The 21,058-nt window shown below is 40.0% G+C and overlaps 1 long non-coding RNA gene across 2 annotated transcripts in view; it reads right to left on the reverse strand.

Moving 5' to 3' along the window:
- Positions 1–1,044: 1,044 nt before the first annotated feature.
- LOC147423366 (uncharacterized) overlaps positions 1,045–21,058 on the reverse strand; it is a 55,942-nt gene continuing 35,928 nt past the window's right edge. Inside the window, exon 3 of one of the 2 annotated variants that reach the window (XR_015186606.1) lies at positions 1,045–1,409. This is a non-coding gene — a long non-coding RNA (uncharacterized LOC147423366). The remainder of the gene's footprint in view (positions 1,410–21,058) is intronic. The other variant, XR_015186607.1, reaches the window with a different exon arrangement.

Below are 21,058 nucleotides of genomic sequence, written 5' to 3' on the forward strand. Positions count from 1 at the left end.
AACCTACTCATTAGTGTTCTTACACTTTGTTGTTATTGTAGCTCTTGTTTGTGCCTTTGTGAAAGACTAACTATTACCATACTACCAATGAAGTCAAAGAGAAAGGATTCTAGGCTGTGTGGCTCACAATATAAATGTCTTTAAGCAATTTCCCAACACTCTATCTGTTGTGGATTATACTATTTTGTTGCCTTTACCTCATCAACTTAAGCCACTCTTCAAAGACATCCATTCAAAGCAAATCGCCAACATGGGATTTGGAAAGACGGTAAGTTATTTTTATTAAGTGGCTGCATTGTGTGATCTTCCTATGCTCTTTTCAGGTTTTTGGTTCTCTCAAGGTTGTGAGCGTCCATAGTGTTGGGTTGGAGTATTTGTGTGGAGTATGCAAATCAGCTCAAGTCAGTTTTTAAAGTTCAAACCCTTACTGTTTTGCATGTAACAAAGCATTTGAAATATGGAAAGTTCCCGGCTCTTCAAGAAAAGCTGGTTGCTCGTGATGGTAAAGGTATTGCAGTCACTTTGCATGGAAAGATTGTTGATCAAGTACTTCGATTGTCATCTTCTTTCTTGCACATGTATGAAACTGATCTAGTAAGTTTGAAAGCTTCCTTGATGGGAATGAAGAGAGCTGGCCACTTCTCTATAGATGCACAAGGTTAAGTAAAAAGCTTTAAACCAGAGTAAGAAGAGATGAGCCTTGTTTCCCTCTTTGCAAAGTATCCTTGCCTAGTGTTTCCTTGCACTTATCTAGCAAGAAAGTATTTTGCTACACTATCCTTTTGTATCTAGTCATTATAGAGGTGTCTCTAGTCATTATAGAGGTGTCTCTTCACGAGAAAACTACCTTTTGTATAAATGGCATGACCTCAAGAATTGATTCAAGTTTTTGGAAGAAATCTTCTTGCAACCAAGATGTTTTAAGGGCATTGTTGTTTGTGTGTGATGTAAGTATCTTTATCCACATACTAGAAGAAAATTGGTCAAACATATTGCTGCAAAAATTCTTTCTCAAGACACCAAGACCATAAATGTGTGGCTAAAATTGTTGAATGATAAGCATAATGTTTATAATTGTGAGCACCAAACTCTTGAATGTTTAATATATCAACGCATGAAAACAAGAACTAATTCAATGTTTCTATCAATCAATTTGATCAGTCTAGCTTGCCTTGTGTTGGAGATACAATGTATTGTTCATGTGTTTCAAGAACAAAATCATCAACATTCTTTCAATGCTAATCCTTGCATTTCTTCTTCTTCCTCCTCTCGTGTCTTCTTGGTCTTTATTTGCCAGAGTGTTTGTTTGTTTATCCACAGTCAACTTTGCACAAAAAGCGTGCGTTGTTTTTGGCGTAACAATCTTGCTGCTAGCTTACTTGATGTTGTGAGGACTTTTCCATATGAGACTGCATTGCATATAGCTACACAATTAAATCACAAATCTCTTCTTCTTACACTTTGAAACAAATTTAAACAAAAGTTTACTCTATATGGAAAATGTTGCATGAAGACAAGGGTGTGCATCCATCATATAAGAGATCAAAGAAACAAAAATATGTGGAAGAAATACTAGACACATCCTTGTATCCATGTTTAAGTTGTGGAAGTCTTATGTTCCAAAAGAATTTGCACCATTTGACTTTATTGGAAGTTTCTTTTCTTGAAACCTTGGTGGAATTGAAGACATTTAGCACTGCTACATGCTACAGACAAAAGAGTATGTTTGTCATGCAAACAAAGCTTAAAAACTCAAAGAAAACCACTTTTTGCATTTATACACATTCTCTATTCAATGATAGTATTGCAAGCATCACATTGTTAATTGGAATTGAGAAACACCTTGTGTCGCTTCGCATTCCTTTCACGCACATTCGAGAAAATTACGAGGGTCAATATGGGATGTAGGGGAGTGTCGTTAATGTCATGACTGACTTAACAAGAATTCAAGCAATCTTACCACGTTTTAGCAGTGAGAACACTATGATTCTTGTGGAGATTAATCGTAAACTTGAGTATGCTCATGCATATCTTAGCGGTGGTGTTCTTCCATTTTATGTGCTTCAAGCATTGAAAGACTTGATTTGCACCCCTTTGTACGTAGAGCACAAAGCCTCTATTAATGAGGCTTGGGTTTCTAATGTTCATATGAGTCCAGATGTAGTATTGCATGAAGAAGATGAGGTTGATGAGTTGGGGGATGAGCATTCAGACACCCTTGTCCATGGCATCCACTCCTCACAACAAGTCATCGATCATAATGCACATGCACATAGTGTTGCGCCTTCTGAAGGATTTAGGCCTTTGAGCTTGTTTGATGATTCCGATTGTGAGGAGTTATCATTCTTAGTTTTGTTCTTTGGATAACAAAGAGCCTACGCTCACCTTGCAAAGAAAAAAACCTGAAAGTCATGCAATGCGAACTTAAAAACAAAGATAGGTGCTTCACCTTGGATATTGAAAATTTCTTCAAAGTGATGAAGATTATCGTCGTTAAGGTGCTTGGCTCTATATGGGTGCATCTATGCAAGGGAAAATTGCAAGGTAGACAATTATATGCAAAAGATGTTCAAAACAACACTAACATTGAGCAAATACTATCATTTCAACTAGGATATCATGACTTTGAATCATTGTTAACGTCACCAGATTACAAAACCAAACTCAAGTGCAATGTGTTTGCCATGATTCAACAAGTAGGCCAAGCTACTTTTTTTGTCACTCTATCATGTGCGAAGCAAAGATGGAAGCCATTGCATGAATGTCTTGCTATGCTCAATCCACAAATCAACGAATCTGATTTTCAAACTACTGCACAATTTGTTCGTGCATTAGTACGTGGTGATCCTATCACTACAACTCAACATTATGTCCATAGGTTCAAAGCACTCAAGAAGGCGTTGAAACAAAATTCAAAAATACTTGGCCCAATTATGGATTTCTTCTTCGTCACTGAATTTCAACATAAGGGAAGCCAGCATGACCATGGATCAATTTGGATTAACAATTCTCCAAAGCTTGGGGTTTTTAATGATGAAGAAGTGATTGGTTTTGTTGATAGATACATCTCAAGTGACACAGATGAATTGAGTGTTGAGCTACAGAAAGTACAGATCCATTCCCATCGAAGGACATGCAAAAACAAAAGAAGCATTGCCGTTTTGGATTTCCAAGAGTGCCTGCAAGGCAAACAACTATCCTACGTTCGATACAACCACGTGAAGAAAGGAAAAACATGGTTTTTGCACACAAGAAACAAATTGAAAGCCAACTTGCATCTCTACCACATTGCCCTGAAATGAGTTTTGATGATTGGTTATCCTCTTTGAATATGGATGAAGAAATGTATCTTGAGACACTCTCGATATCACTCTCAAAACGCACACTTTTGCTTAAGAGACAACCAAAAAATATATATGCAAACAATTTTAACAAAACATTGTGCACGTTGTGGGTTGGAAATGTTGATATTCAGTTTATTTTCAACCCTCATGGAGCTGCTACATACTGCGCATCATACATGACAAAAACAGATTCAACCACAAGCAAAGCAATTAACAAAATCCTTGACAAGTGCAAGAAAGAGAGTCTTCTTGCAATGGAATGTCTTAAGAAAATTGGAGCCGCCTTGGTCAATGCTCAAGAAATCACATCCCAACAAGAAGCATACATTTCACTATCTTCCCATTGCACAACACAAGCAGACAATTTATCTTCATCAATGCAAATTTCCAAACCCAAAGTACACTATTGTTAAAGAGAAAGACTTCCTTGCAAACACTTCATCCTGACGACACAAACATATTTTGTGATGACCTCCTGACGAAGTACGGTCTCAACTAGCCTAGAAAATCTTTGCTTGGCAGAGTATGCAAGCAACTACATCATCTCACAAGGGACACACCACAAGTGTAGGAAGCCTCGCATCATCAAATATACAAAATTCAGTAAAAGAGGTCAAAAGTAAGAGGCATTATTATCAATTATGCCTACTGTTTTTGTCATCCACAGCTGATGAATATGCATTTGATGCTTTGACAACAATTTGGAGAGAAAGGTATGAGTCTAACATTGCCACAATTGCACAAAATATGAAACCTTTCACAAAGCTAGAAATCAAAAATCAAGAATCATCAACATCATCCTCTACCTCCTCACAAGAAACACAACAAGAACAATTACTTATTAGCTTGATCTCAACCTACCAAGTGCAAGGCATCATATCACTCAACTACCAACATCATCTAGACTTCTTGGCATACGAAATGAAGAATATCACTCAATTTTCATGAGTTTGAATATAGAGCAATGACATCTTTATGATGATATCATGACAATAAAAAGACTATGTCCCAACGACACAATCCACGGGTCTTTTCTTGATAGGTGGCGTCGGAATAGGAAAAACCCTTACTTTGCATGCAATCATCCAAGGCCTAGTCCGACACTATGCACCTTTGATAGAAGACAACATTGAACTTCCAACATCATTGTTGATGGTGTATACAGGCAAAGCAGCATTTAATCTTGGTGGCACAACAATTCACTCTCATTGATGCTAAATGAGATGATCCCTCTTTCCAATGATACTCTTAATGAACTATCCTAAGTATACACAAACTTCAATTGGTTGTCTTTGATGAGGCTTCCTTGATAGGAAATAGATTGCTACGCATTATTGACACAAGACTCCGAGTTATAAAGCATCGACACAACAAACCCTTCGGTGGTCTAGACGTTATCGAAGAGCATGCTTCTCCAAGGTTGGCTAGGAAAGCACCGGGATTTTGGCTGTGAGAGTGTAGAGAGAGAAAGAGACAACAAGATTGAAATAGCAAGAAATTTACAACACAAATGCGATCCAGCCCTGCTTTCATTCAATTTCCCAATTCATGTACAAAGTATGGTCAAAATCGACTTTCAGTATTCATCAAAACTCGAACAAAAACCCTGGGTAATGATAGAATCTCAAGCAACGGTACCCATACACGTTGAATTCCTGCTGCCTGGCCCTCCAGCTAATGATAAGGTCGGTTCTTGCCCGTTGCATGCTCAAGCCATTGAGGCAAGATTTTCCATGCATGGGAACCCCCCATATATTTTTGCCCTTTTACCAAAATATTTCCTATTATATAAGTTACTTTTGATTTTTTTCCCCTTTTTTTCAAACGTTTTAGCCTTTATTAAATAAATAAGACTTATGCTAATCAATCACGATGTAGCATAAATAAGTAAGCTTTCTTTGTTGATCTCTCTTTTGACCTTAAATATTAAATATATATATTCTAAATTACATTATATATTTTAGTATTTTCTAATATATTTTTCATGTATATATATATTAATCCACCCTACCAAATATTTTATTCACTAGTTTTCATTTTCAAACCTCAACCCCACTTTCAAATTTCAATAATACCTCCATCTAGATGATTGCCGATCTTTTCAAAACTCTAGGTCATGTTTTCATACACATAAAGGAGCTTACATTTAAAGGCAAGAGAGAAGTCCACTCAAAGGGGACCACCAAAAGACTTTTGCAGCCACAAATAATACATTATTTTACTGAATTTTTTAGGTAAAGAAGAACCCCAAATCTGAAGGAGCGTTCAACATGAAAGATGTAGCTCGTAATCTAAACTTTTAGCTCAATTTTTTTCAAAATTTTTGGATTTATGAACACGGAGATATAATTTTTGTAGTGGACCCCATTTTTCTCGTGTAATGGTGACACAGGCCATCCCAATTTTCTTCCCTCTAGAATGGCTATGGTTCTACAAGTCTTCAAACATGATTACAAGAGACAAGGCTCTTTTAATGAGGTCTTGGCAAGTCTAGAGTGATTCTATCACCATTTTTGGAGTATCCATCCTCATCAACAACTATCCTCCTTTGACAATCTCTCTTGTAAATTTCTTACCTCTCTCTTCTCTCCCTAATAAGCTTATGTCTAGCCAAAGCTAGACTATTGTAAATATCTCCTATCCTCTACATCCTACCCACATTCTCTCATCTTCTCTCTCTATTGACTCTGGTATTTTAAATAATGAGGAGACAAGATGGGAGCCACAGTCACATGCACCCCATTTTCCTAGTCACCAAAGTGGGACACTCACCTCAAATAGAAATATTGCTAAATCCTCCCCTCCTTTCCTATATAAGGAGGCCATGAGAGCTCACTTAAAAGAGACACACACACACACATACACACCTATCCATACACACTCTTGTGCTACATGCTTGTAGCATGAACCCTAATCACATAATCACAACACCATCATCATCACCATCACCATGCACAAAAGATGAGCACCACACCTCCACACCACTTGCAATTAAGGGTTGAAGGCACAATTTCAAGAAGAAGAAGGGCGGACACACTCATGATATTCCTCGCCATCAACTCCCATCTCTCCATTATGCCTCCTACGATCTTGTTCCCTTCTCATTTTCCTGCCATGCGCTACCTATTGTATTCATCTTTTGCAAGCAATCAACACACTCCATCTTGGTGCCATACTTTGTGTCGCTTTGGATACATCTCATTGTGAGTATGGTATATGCTTGTTCCTTGCTCTTTTTTTTTCTGCTTATGTAAAGGTGTGCGGATTCGCCACCATACACACACACTCTCTCTCCCTCTCATATTCCTATCATCTTGCTACTTCCATCTTGAGGTGTGCGGATTCGCCACCTCTTGTATGATAAGTGAGCATACTCGTAAGTTTCCCCTACCTCATTATCTTCCTTACTAACATGCACGAGGAGTGAGCCCATTCTCACTTACTCACCACTCCTCTCACCTTATTCTCCGACCACCCCATTCCACATTTGGGCGTGGATCTTGAAATTGTTTTCCATGGCATGCTTCATTGTGTATATGTATGCGTCCTAGCCGCATATCTTGCTAGGTGGTGCCCCTATTGTGTATCCCCCATGATGAGGCCATTGTGCATAGTCTTGGTGTAGAGGCCATCGGGTCTATTTTTCACTTCCGCCTCTCATTTGTTGCCCCCATGGAGGAGGGCTCTTGAAACCTTCAGTTTACAAGGCTGACATGTTTACTTCTCTTCATGGACGAGTGGATTCTTGAATTCTCTAATTGGACCACTGAAGAGGAGGAGCTTCAAGAAGGTTTGACTCAAGTCATCAAGACACTCTTGCCAAGGTGTTGTATTGTTAGCATAGAAGAGGTGGTAAGACCCTCTTTCCCTACTCAAATTGTTTACATTTCTCATCATCCTCGCAAGCGTAAAAGCAAGGCACAAGCTGCATCATGCTCACATTGTAGCCAAAAATCGACCTTCGACATGAGTGCAACCCAAAGTGAAGAAAAGGCCATCATTTTCTCCCTCGACATCCGCACAGGCGTTCTCACATCATTAGGCTTTCAAGTAGCACCAGGCTTCTCTACATCTACGTCCACATCTTTGCCACCTATTCCACCTACGCCCACAACAAGCCTTCACAACTTGAGGAAGCTACTACGAACACGTGGTCCCTCCCTCTCCCTTGCATCAAAAGATTCAAGGGTTTTCCAGCGCCGACAATCACCCCGTCTCCAAGACAAAAGGATAAATCCTCCAAAGTCTTTCTATACCTCACTCTCATCTCATGAGCCAAGAACTAGAAACAGCAGCATGGATTCTACGTCGTCTACCGAGTGAAGTGGCGGAGCTTGTCATCGACAAGGTCTTTGACACAGGTTTTGCTTGGCGGAAAGACAAGACCCTCCACCTTCAAGGGGTGTTGCTTGTGAATCAAGGCTATGATGACGACTTTACAGCTTTCTATGTATCCATCCAACTTGGATTAATACAAGTGGTAAGACTTACCACCTACCTCATCACACCTGTGTATACACTAGATGACACTCTATCTTGCAGGAAAGTGAAGTTGCTCAAAGAGAGAGAGTTCAAGCTTTTCCAAGAGCTTGCTAGAGGGGCAGTCCTAGAGCTAGAAGACGAAGACAACCTTGTCCTGTGGTACTATAAATTTGACCTCGACTACCAAGAGCTCTACACCTCCGACTATAACCTTCCACCACGAAGGAGAGAGCCTTTCCGAATTATCATGTGATGGACCCAGCGCATCAACCTTTTGCAAGGAACCAAATTTATGCACCACAACAAATTCAATCAATCAAAGTAATCTTGGACCGCAAGATGTTTTATCAGCAGATCATTACAACCATGTTTGGTAGAGAATGACTGCAAGAGATAAACACCTCTTCTCTACCCTTTATCCTCCCTATGATTAATCATGAAGTGTCTTTTGATGTAGTTATTTTCATCCTTGTATAGTATGTTTTCCATCTACCGAGCACCCATGTATTGAATCTCTATTTAAAATATAAAAAAAAGATTTCTAAGTGGAGTTAATTTTCTCACTCTCACAATGGCAAGTGTAGCATTTCCAACCTTTACTGGTAAGGTGGGTGAGGATGCTGCAGACTTTCTAGACAACTTGAAAATAGCATGTGTCATCTCTGCGAGAGATGATGATGCTTCACGCTTGCGCATCTTCCCACTTCTAATGAAGGTGGAGGCAAGATCATGGTACAATGCCTTGGCACAAGAAACCAAGGAACGGTGAGACTTATTAAGAGTAGCCTTTGTCAAGCGTTTTGGAGAGGGCACAACATCAGAGAAGATATGGCAATTGTTGACAGAGTTGAAGCAGGGCAGTATGCTAGAATATGCATCATATGAGTCAAAGTTTGTAGATTTATGGGGGCGATGGGTTGCATCGCTAAGAGAGGATGAGGGGGCACCTGATTTCCTAAAGAAGGATCGGTTTGTGGCTGGGTTATGGCCAACTCTTAAAGAGAAGGTGAAGGGAAGGTTTCCTGCTATGTATGAGCTATCAGTTGAAGTGGCCCGCCTTAAAGACAAGAAGTTGCGCCTACAAGCCAGGAATATCGATGAAGAGGAAGCCGTTAGGACCCGACCACCTCTAGCGCCACCTACAACAGCCGCCCAGAGGATTCAACCACAAGAACCAATTGAAGATTAGCAAGACCTGCTCAATCGAATCATCAATCAACTTGAGAATCTCTCAGTCCATTTGATACAACAAGGGCATGCACCCAATCGCAACCAAGAGCAAGGGAGAGGACAACAAAGGCAAAACCAAGAATACCACTGCTACAATTGTGGGAGGATGGTCATGGCATGTACTATTGTCCACACCCAAGGAGGCAGAATTTCAACAGAGGAGCCAGGAAAAACCAGGTTTCACCACCGAGAGCAAGACCACCACCACCGAGGGCACCACAACAAGCACCACCCATGCAAATCCTACAACCACCCATTCAATCACAACCACCACCACCACCACAACCTCTCATTCCACCCTTACCCCCACCACCAGTTGGCAATCAAACAGTAAGCGTCATCAGTCTTGAAGGTAAAGGAAAGGAGAAAGTGGAGGAGGATATCAAGGGAGTAGCAAAAGGTAAGACCAAGTTTAAAGGAGTAGATGCCATAGGGGTAAAACGCGCTAGGCATGGTGAATCTTCCCAAAAGGAAGAAAAGATGAAGACTAAAGGGGAATCTAGCAAAAAGTCGTCCAAGTCACGACGTAAAATTGACATTGTAGATTTCTGTTTGGGTGAATGTTCTAAACCATATGATTTGGTTCAAGATGTTTCTGTGCATGGCCCAAAAATCACCTGGCCCCAGTTACTCCACCTAGCACCTAGGGTGAGGAGACAATGGACAAAGATGGTTAGCACGAGACGACCAAAACCAAAGATAGCTGGGGCTATCTCTGGGAGGAATCTAGATGACATACTACCAGTGATGGATGCTTATATCAAAGGGCAACACATCTCCAATATCTACATCGATGGTGGCGCACAAATATGCGTCATGAGTGAAAAAATGATGCACCGTTTCGGTTTACAGGTGAGTCGGCCGGCACCATGCCGAGCCAAAATGGCAAATAATTTAAAAGTTCAATGTGTTGGTGTCATAAATGCACTTAGGATAAAGGCATTCAACACCGAGGTAGATGTGGACATCTTTGTCATGCCACACAAAGGGGAGGGCTATCCTATCATTCTAGGGAGGCCTTGGCTTATGGCTATGAGAGCTAAGCAGGACTGGGACACCGGCATAATCCAGATGAAGGATGCAAAAGGGAGGCCAATACTTTACGACATGAAGATAGGTCAACAACGCGACATGGATCTAGAAACCTCCGAGGATGAGTTTTCTAGTGGTGACTCTTCAACCACTTCAGAGGAGGAGTCAACAGTGAGTGAAGAAAGTGACAGTAGCATTGAGGTGATGGGGATCATTCTCAAGGACCCTAAGAAGATGGAGCAACCTGATGCCTCATCATCAAACCAAGGGGAGATACCAGGTATACAACCTCTGGTAGAAGCAAGTAAGCTACATCAAATGCTGTCTAGTGAGTTGTGTGGGAAGGAGCGTGAAGATTATATTTTGATGCTAAGTAATTTTACCACATTGTTCATTGATGAACATGATAAAATCAATGCCATCACAGTAGTTCAACATCACATTAAGCTCAAGGAGGGAAGTAAACCTGTAGTGCAGAAGCTCAGGCGGCTAGGAGTAATTCAACAAGACGGCCTACTCAAAGAGGTGAGGAAATTGCTAGAAGCCGGTTTTATCTATCCTGTTGAAGACTCAGAGTGGGTTTCTCCAGTGGTAGTCACACCAAAGAAGAATGGTAAGTGGAGGGTTTGTGTTGATTACAAGCCTCTTAATGCAGCCACAAAGAGGGACCATTTTCCTCTTCCTTTTCAAGACGAAATACTCAATGAGGTAGCAGGACATGAGCGCTACACGGTATGTGATGGCTACTCAGGCTACTTCCAAATTAGCATCGCTGAATAAGATCAAAAGAAGACAACCTTCATCACACCATGGGGATGTTTTGCTTACAGAGTTATGCCTTTTGGTCTCACTAATGCTCCAACAACTTTTCAGCGATATGTGACATTTGTTCTTCAGCCATTCTTTGGAAAATCAATCCGTGTTTTTATTGATGACTTTTGTATCTATAGCTCTCGCTCTCTTCATTTGGAGAAAGTTTATGAAGGTCTAGCTAGGCTACAAGCTTTGGGGGGCCAACTCAATGTGGAGAAATGCCACATTGGTGAAAGCAAGGTTACTCTTCTTGGCCATGTGATCTCGGCCAATGGCATTGAAGCTGACCCAAGCAAGGTTCAAGCCTTGGTGGCTTTGACCTCTCCCACCACAACAAAGCAGTTGGTCTCTTTTCTTCAAAAGGTGAGGTATTTGAGTAGGTTCATTCACTTGCTCTCCCAAGTGGTTCTCCCTTTACAACAAGTTACCCATCAAGAGATCTTCACTTGGAGTGAAGAAAATGAACAACAATTCAATGAGGTAAAACAAATTCTAGCTTCACTTCCCACCATAGCACCTCCAAAGTGGGACGAGCCATTTTATGTAAACCCTAGTGTGGGCAATGACACACTTGGGGCTGTATTGATGCAAAAGGATCCTCAAACTTCGTTCATGCATCCTATCTACTTCTCTAGTCGAATGATGATTCCATCAGAAAAGGGATACACGGCAGTGGAGCACATGGTGCTTGCATTAATGTTTGCTACCACCAAATTTCACTCTTATTTATTTTCTAGACCATTCATAATCTTAATAATGGAAGAAGTATTTCCTTATGTAATGCAGCACATGGATGTTTCTTCTAGGCTACAAGAGTTTGACTACACAATGCAAGTGGAGAATTCCACAAGGGCCAGTCTAGGAGGTATTCTCACTCATCGCCACTATGAAAAGAAGCTAAAGATAAAGCCAAATGATCAAGATATTACACCTGTGCTGGAAGTCCCTAAGGTAGAGGAGGCTCACTCTCTTTTCTTTGATGGAGCCTACAAGAGGAAAGTGGACAAAGCTGCAGCAGGCATTGTCATCTTCAACGAGCAAGGGGATAAGGTTTTCTCCATTGGGAATCTCTTGGATTCTCACTCTAACAATGAGGCAGAATATGCAGCCTTAACTCTTGGGTTAGAGTGGTGTGTGACACAGAGCATTCAACGGTTAAATGTATTTGGTGATGCCATGCTTTTAATAAAACAAATACAAGGAACTTGGGCTTGTAAAAATCATAGCTTGCTAGGCCATTTGCGCAAAGTCAAGGAAATTTTAGGAAAATTTCAAGTTGTACAATTACATCATGTCCCTCGAGAAGAAAATCAAGAAGCAGATGCTCTAGCTAGAGAGAAGTTGCAAGATGTTTCAGTGGTGGGTGCTATCAAATTGAAGTTGTTTCTCTTCCAAGGTAGCGATGCTATTCCTGACATCATGAGTTTCTTGGACACAGGAGAGTGTCCTAAGGATCTTACTAAGGGCCAAAAGCAGTGGCTTGTGCGCAAGGCAACAAAATACCGCCTTATCAATGACGACCTCTACTGCAAGAGTAAGGATCAAATTCTTAGGCGTGTACCTCTCTCTAGAGAGATCACTGAAATCATTTCAAGTTGCCATGATGGTGTTTGCGGAGGACACTTTGCACTTGACATCACTAGTAGAAAGATTCTACAAGCCGGGTTTGTATGGCCTAGTCTACATAGGGATGTGCATCATTGGTGTAAAACATGCAAGGAATGTCAAAAGGCAGGGGATAGGAGGCTCACATATGAGCCACAGACTCCTATAATCTCATATGGACCATTTGAGAAATGGGGAATTGATGTTATTGGGCCTTTGCCAAGGAACCAATCAGGTAAATGCTAAGGAAGTGGCTAAGTTCGTATTTGAAAACATTTGTTGCTATTTTGGCACTCCTCTTGAAATAATTTCTGACAGGGGACCATGTTTTAGAGGAGACCTTGTAGGAGAGCTAATGGAGAAGTTAGGTATCTCACGACGACACTCAACTCCCTACTACCCACAATGCAATGGTTTGGTGGAAAAGGTAAATGGTATGATCTGCAAGATCATCACTAAACATGTAAACAATCACAAAAGTGATTGGGACAAGCATCTTATGGCTGCACTTTGGGCTTATCGCACTTCATTTCGCACATCCCTTGGGTTCACACCATATCACTTGGTGTTTGGTAAGGAAGCCATTTTACACATTGAAGTACAATTGGCTAGTCTCAGGGTGCTAGCTGGGCAGGTGGAACATCCTAATGCTCATCTCCACAACCACATTCTTGATCTAGAGAGGCTTCAACTGGACAGAGAAGATGCTATCAACTATTATGTAGCACAGTCAGAGCAACGTCGACTTACCTTCAACAAGGGACTTAGGGCAAAAGGTCTCAAGAAAGGTATGTTGGTCCTACGGTATGATAACAGGTTTGACACTAGGAAGGATAAAAAGTTTTCACCCAGATGGGAGGGGCCATTTGTCATTAGAAAGCGCTACGCCAATGGCAGTTACCGATTGATGGATGCACATGGTAGGCTCCACAAAACACGTGTCAATGGATGGAGGTTGAAGCAGTACTTTTTGAGGTTTGATCAAGCACCTATGATGGAAATCCGTGAGGAGGGAGACTCCTCCACCTCAATTGAAGAAGGATCAAGTACAGCGCTAGAGGCATGAATACCTCTAGCCTTAGGGGGAGGGCTAATGAGGCAAGCTTTTCCATGCATGGGAACCCCCCATATATTTTTGCCCTTTTACCAAAATATTTCCTATTATATAAGTTACTTTTGATTTTTTTTCCTTTTTTTCAAACGTTTTAGCCTTTATTAAATAAATAAGACTTATGCTAATCAATCACGATGTAGCATAAATAAGTAAGCTTTCTTTGTTGATCTCTCTTTTGACCTTAAATATTAAATATATATATTCTAAATTACATTATATATTTTAGTATTTTCTAATATATTTTTCATGTATATATATATTAATCCACCCTACCAAATATTTTATTCACTACTTTCTATTTTCAAACCTCAACCCCACTTTCAAATTTCAATAATACCTCCATCTAGATGATTGCCAATCTTTTCAAAACTCTAAGTCATGTTTTCATACACATGAAGGAGCTTACACTTGAAGGCAAGAGAGAAGTCCACTCAAAGGGGACCACCAAAAGACTTTTGCAGACACAAATAATACAAACATTATTTGGCTGAATTTTTTAAGTAAAGAAGAACCCCGAATCTGAAGGAGCATTCAACATGAAAGATGTAGCTCGTGATCTCAACTTTTAGCTCAATTTTTTTTAGAATTTTTGAAGTTATGAACACGGAGATGTAATTTTTGTAGTGGACCCCAGTTTTCTCGTGTAATGGTGACACAGGCCATCCCCAATTTTCTTCCCTCTAGAATGGCTATGGTTCTACAAGTCTTCAAACATGATTACAAGAGACAAGGCTCTTTTAATGAGGTCTTGGCAAGTCTAGAGTGATTCTATCACCATTTTTGGAGGATCCATCCACATCAACAACTATCCACCTTTGACAATCTCTCTTGTAAATTTCTTACCTCTCTCTTCTCTCCCTAATAAGCTTATGTCTAGCCAAAGCTAGACTATTGTAAATATCTCCTATCCTCTACATCCTACCCACATTCTCTCATCTTCTCTCTCTATTGACTCTGGTATTTTAAATAATGAGGAGACAAGATGGGAGCCACAGTCACATGCACCCCATTTTCCTAGTCACCAAAGTGGGACACTCACCTTAAATAGAAATATTGCTAAATCCTCCCCTCCTTCCCTATATAAGGAGGCCATGAGAGCTCACTTAAAAGAGACACACACACACACACACACACCTATCCATACACACTCTTGTGCTACATGCTTGTAGCATGAACCCTAATCACATAATCACAACACCATCATCATCACCATCACCATGCACAAAAGATGAGCACCACACCTCCACACCACTTGTAATTAAGGGTTGAAGGCACAATTTCAAGAAGAAGAAGGGCGGACACACTCATGATATTCCTCGCCATCAACTCCCATCTCTCCATTATGCCTCCTACGATCTTGTTCCCTTCTCATTTTCCAACCATACGCTACCTATTGTATTCATCTTTTGCAAGCAATCAACACACTCCATCTTGGTGCCATTCTTTGTGTCGCTTTGGATACATCTCATTGTGAGTATGGTATATGCTTGTTCCTTGCCCTTTTTTTTTTTGCTTATGTAAAGGTGTGCGGATTCGCCACCATACACACACACACACTCTCCCTCTCATATTCCTATCATCTTGCTACTTCCATCTTGAGGTGTGCGGATTTGCCACCTCTTGTATGATAAGTGAGCATACTCGCAAGTTTCCCCTACCTCATTATCTTCCTTACTAACATGCACGAGGAGTGAGCCCATTCTCACTCACTCACCACTCCTCTCACCTTATTCTCCGACCACCCCATTCCACATTTGGGCGTGGATTTTGAAATTGTTTTCCATGGCATGCTTCATTGTGTATATGTATGTGTCCTAGCCGCATATCTTGCTAGGTGGTTCCCCTATTGTGTATCCCCCATGATGAGGCCATTGTGCATAGTCTTGGTGTAGAGGCCACCGAGTCTATTTTTCACTTCCGCCTCTCACCATCGTTGGCGGCATGCACCCGAGCCTGCAATGATCACAGGATGGCCCCGTACCAAGCTTTAGAATCCATCCTTCTTGCACAATGCTCACCCAAACCCTTACTTTATTCATTGAGTGAAACATCATATTTGATGTCCAATTTGGAGGCGATCATCTTGAGATTTTTCCCTTGCTGCTTTTATATACCCCGAACCATATAGTTTGGAGGTAAGACCTGCACTCTTATCAGATTCCATCTTGATGAGCCCCATACAATTACCCAATGTAGCCTATGCTAGACTTCCTAATCAAAATCCATGCTATTTTGTGTAAGCTTCAGCTTACGGGGGTGTTTGTTGGGGTAAGCCTTGGTTTACACTCACGTGAAGAACACTCCCTAAAAGACAAGAATGCGCTTTAAGTGCATAGTCACATTATTCCTATGGAACCTAAAAGAGCCTCACACATGCTACACACTTGATGGCCACATGCCACTTGTGTTAGCTCACACTACCCTTGCCATATCCACTTGTGGTGCATATCTATTCAACCATTGATTGCAGTTCTCCACATTAAGCCTATGTATGGCCAATACCCAAAGCTTGTAATTCCTCTCTTGAATTTAAATAATTCAAACAAGCTATTTTCATTCTACATTGTCTATTGAGATCACTCTTTAATCTACCCCTAATTATCTATTGGCCATGTCAAACCATGAATGCCACAATGGTGTATCCACCATAGACCAACCTATCGAGGGAGCTCATTTTTTGACAATTTTTGGTTGCCAAGGTCAGTAGATCTATCATACAGATAGCCTAAAAAATTTGAAGTCATTTGGACACTGTTTGCTACTAGAAATTGGGTTTTTAAGAATTGAGGGTTGCAAATCGGTCCTTTGGCTACTTTGGCAAAATTGAAGTGACAAATTTTGACTAGGAGTGTCCTTGCACATATTTGACTGAACTATATACAAGTTTGATTGTACAGAGTGATCAAGATCAAGCTTGAGTAATAGCCAGTTTAGAGTTACGACAATTAAAACAGGTTGGTGTTGGTTCTAAAGGCCAGGTATTCTACTTCATTGAGGATTTTGAGGCTTTATGCACCTTAGATCATGCCGTGTCATAGAAAATCAAGGATTTGACAAAGAGACCAAGAGCAAATTATTTATCGAGGGGAGTGTAAACCAAGGGGGACCATTAGAGACCATAGTTGAAGAAGTGCTTCAGTCTTCCTTCTCTACTCACTCGGAGACTGTAACCTCTCTTAGGTTCAAATACATATTGACCTTCTATAAAACCTACTAGCATGGGCACTTAGATTTATCTACATCCTAATGAGGAGTATGTGGATAGAGTCAATGACCACACTATCAAATTTGAGGAGAAGGTTAGAGCCAGCAAACATGAAACCTTGTACATGAATCGAAATGGAGTACAATTTTTAAAGATTGTAACCCTGACACTGTGGACAAGTGGGCTTTGAAAGTTTGATACATTGATTTCAAACATGACTACTAAAGAGGGACCACCAGTGTTAGAGTTAGAAGGTTATGATCAAGTAGATGCCAAACCTTCAAAGCTCATACTGATTGATAATCCATGACTAGGAGTTTATTGTTGGGAGGACAATAACGTAACAATTTGTTTGTGGTGGACAATGCATACCGACTGATAACCCATGACAAGGAGTTTATTGTTGGGAGGACAATAATGTAACAAATTTGTTGTGGATAGCTTACACAAAACCAGAGCAATTAACACCGTTGAAAATCATGTATATTTTCAAGATTAGGGAGAAGGATGCAATGACCATTCTCGTACAGCTATTTAGGGATTTTTTTAAATATACTTTTTTATGATGACTCTAAAAGGTGATGAACAAACCAAGTACCAGGGCTACTCAATTAGACAGGGCTACTCAATTAGAGATATGATCATGGATATGGGTCTTGATATGGACAAGCAATTTGGACCACATGAAAGATATTTTGCTAGCATGGCCAACCACTGGAGCAATGTAGCCCAAGGAAGCCATCTCAATAATGAGAATTGGGTAAGAGGTGCACAAATCACTACAAAACAAGGAAGAACAGGTGACACCACGATCGCCAAATGAGTCACCATTACTAAGAAACTTGGTTGAAGGCTTAGATAAAGGACAACTGACTAAAGAAGACTGGGTGTTGAGCATAATTGTAGAGTGAGACTAGTTGATTTCTAGAAATGGGTCAAAATATACAATGGATCTAGGGATCCATATGATCACCTAGCTAGCTTTAGGCAAGTGCTGAGAGCAGAAAGAATATCATATTTCTATACCTAGTTTGAGGGATTTAAAACAACTTTAGAAGATAATACTCACATGGTTTTAGACCATACCTGGCTGGATCAATTATAGATCTGCCGACATGGGCTAAAAGATTTATTGCTACTTATTCAAAGATAGCAATCAAGCATAGCATAATAGAACAAATCAAAAAATTCAAACAAAAGCAAGGGGAGTCTATAAGATACTATGTAAGAAAAATGAGATAGCACATCGATAGATGTCCAAAATTGGAAATTCCAACTGGGGCGAGGCTTGTCTCTTTTTTCCTAGAAGGTTTACTCAACAAAGAGTTGCATGCTATATTATACAGTTAGAAACATAGCACCCTAAAAGCATGCATCTTAAATGCTATAGACATAGGAGACAACTACGAGATCTTCAGCGAAGGGAGCACTGTTAAGGATACACAAATCAAGCGAACCACATCTACTATGTCGGCACAAGTAGAATCTATTTTGGCAACTCCAACGAATGCTATAGAGGACGTGCTCAAGTTCATAAAATGACATGATAAGAAATATGTAGAGGATGCCAGTGAAGGGGCCAAGAAAAGGTCCACAACAAGGGCAATCCATGGGATGAGCAAGGCTATCTAAGTGTTGTGCCATCAAAGATAAATGGACAAACCATGAGTCAAAGATTTATCTACATATATGTTGTCATTGCTAAGCCCATTTATGGCCTTATCACTTAGTTTGTATGGACTAATGAGTGTGAAGAGTCATTTCAAAAGCTCAAACAAGCTTTGTATTTCAATATCTATTTTGAAGACTCTTGATTGGAATAAAATTTTTCATGTAGATGTTGATGCTTCAAACTCTGGTATTGCTAGCATATTGATACAAACCATGGATTTTCCTATCTCTTATGCTAGCAAGAAATTGAACACAACTGAAAAGAATTATACTACAAGAGAGAGAAAGAGAAAAAACCATGGATTTTCCTATCTCTTATGCTAGCAAGCACTTGAACATAGTTGAAAATAATTATACTACAAGAGAGAGAAGGACTCGAAATAGTCTATGGCATCAAAAAGTTCAAGTACTACTTATTAGCAAATAAGTTTTTCTTCTTGGTGGACCACCAAGCTCTACTTTATTTAGTCAACAAACCTTGTAATACTGGGATAATTGTAAGATGGTTCATCGTCTTAATGGATTTTGATTTTAGAGTGGTTGTTAAAAAGGGCACCACGCATCAAAGAGCTGATCACTTATCGAGGATCACCTTAGGAGAACCTCCCAAGTGGGTTGATAAAGCCTTGCCAGATGCATATCTGTTCTTTGTAGAGATGATTCCTATATGGTTAGAAAATATACTTACTCTGATGATGATAGCACAAGTTGAGTCACAAATTCCACTTCGTATAAAACCACGACTAATTGAGCAATTGGCTATATGTTAGTTGCTAGCAGGAAGATTGTACTACATGAACAAAGATGGAATTCCACTCTTCTGTATAATATCGACTACCTATATCAAGCTCATATAATAGTAATTGGGATCCATTTTGCAATAGATCAAACATTGAGATGACTTATACATTTAGGGATTTACAAGCCAAACATGAAGAGAGATGCTCATGCCTATGTAGACAACTACTCCCAATGCAAAGAGAGAGCAACAATACCACATGCTACTTTGTTTTGGATATCTAATGCACCTTGGTGGAGTAGGTATTCGACGGAGTACTTGACAAACAGAAAAAATCTAAAGACATAAGTAAATGAAGGTGCTTTGATAATTTTTGGATTGGATTTCTATTCCTTAGACCGCTTTTGTAATTGACTTTTAATTTTCTCAATAAAAATGTCAAAAATAAAGAATAAATAGTAAACATTCTCAGATAGAAAAATGAAATGTACACTGATGATCCACAAAGAAGAGAAGAACAAGCATGTCAAATCTTGTTCAATTTTGACGACATTGATGGGAGGTTTACATCAAGCCCACAGGTGCTGATTCTGCAAAATCTTCATAGACGAGGCGATCGGAGTCCAAACAAAGAAATTCTTGAAAGGGAAGTATACCTTGCAATCTACTAGGACTAAATGGGTCCTTTGAGAGAAAGTAAGTAGGGAAGCCTAGGTATGTATAGTTCTAATGGGCCAAAAATAGGCTCATTTCCACCTATCATCCTTGGAGAGAGCTCTCATAGGCTCCTTTGCGTACGCCATCTACAACTTCTAGTAGATTCCATAGTGCACAGTCTCACATGAGACATGAAAGGTAAGTTTTGAACCTACTAATGAAGTTATTTTAATGCACATATGGATTGGGGTAGCTCAAAAGAACCCTAGGTTAGTAGAACATTCTTGGAAAAGAATTATAAAAAAAACAACTGTAGTGGTCGGCATGGTGCACCAAATGTGACCAAACTTTATAGAGACCATAGCATGGGCATATAGAATAATCCCACAAGCTTGGATGACTGTTTCATCAAGGGCTAGGGGGTCTATAGATAATAAGCCCAAAATTTTCTCGATGTTGGCATCAAATTCTAATTTCACAAAAGGTTTCCCCATAGGTGCTATCAAGAATGTACCTAGATGGGATTGAAAGAAAACACCATTTGAAGCTTATGGCACTAGAAAACGGCTCAAAGATACACAAAGCATCATTGTTTTTAGCAAAGGCAGCAAAACCACTCCAAATTGACCCAAAGCCAACATGGGGGATCTACTCTACATATGGAACAAGCCCAAATGCTTCAAGGTGGAAAAAAGTCATCACAACTGAAGTTGGGGGCAATATCACAAATGCCAGAGAGAAAAATGGAGAAGATAGCTTCAAGACAACCATTTCAAGCTCAAAATGGTCAAAGTTTGTATACTAGGCTTAGTAAACATGTGTGTGTCCAAAAAAAAAAAAAAGGTAAAAAATTGCAAGGGTATATAATAAGTACGATTATTATCTAGCAGCCTAATTTAACCCAATTTTTCCACATTTGCTTTGCACCTTGCTTCCACATGTCATAATGAGCCCCTGTATGCACTGAAACTATTTTTAAAAAAAAAACACCTCTACACTTGGTGAAAAATGCGCCAAAGTTTCTCATTTCCAAAATTGGGTCCAAGGGGCACATGGAGGAACCAGATTTCACCAAAACCACATTCAAAGCTTCATCTCATCAAGGAAAGAAATTGTGTATAGGCAAAGTTTTACAAAGTTGAAAAAATGGGGGGAAGATAATATGC

This window comes from Adiantum capillus-veneris, chromosome 26 (genome assembly GCF_014529385.1).
Source record: "Adiantum capillus-veneris isolate H3 chromosome 26, ASM1452938v2, whole genome shotgun sequence".
Lineage (NCBI taxonomy): Eukaryota > Viridiplantae > Streptophyta > Polypodiopsida > Polypodiales > Pteridaceae > Adiantum > Adiantum capillus-veneris.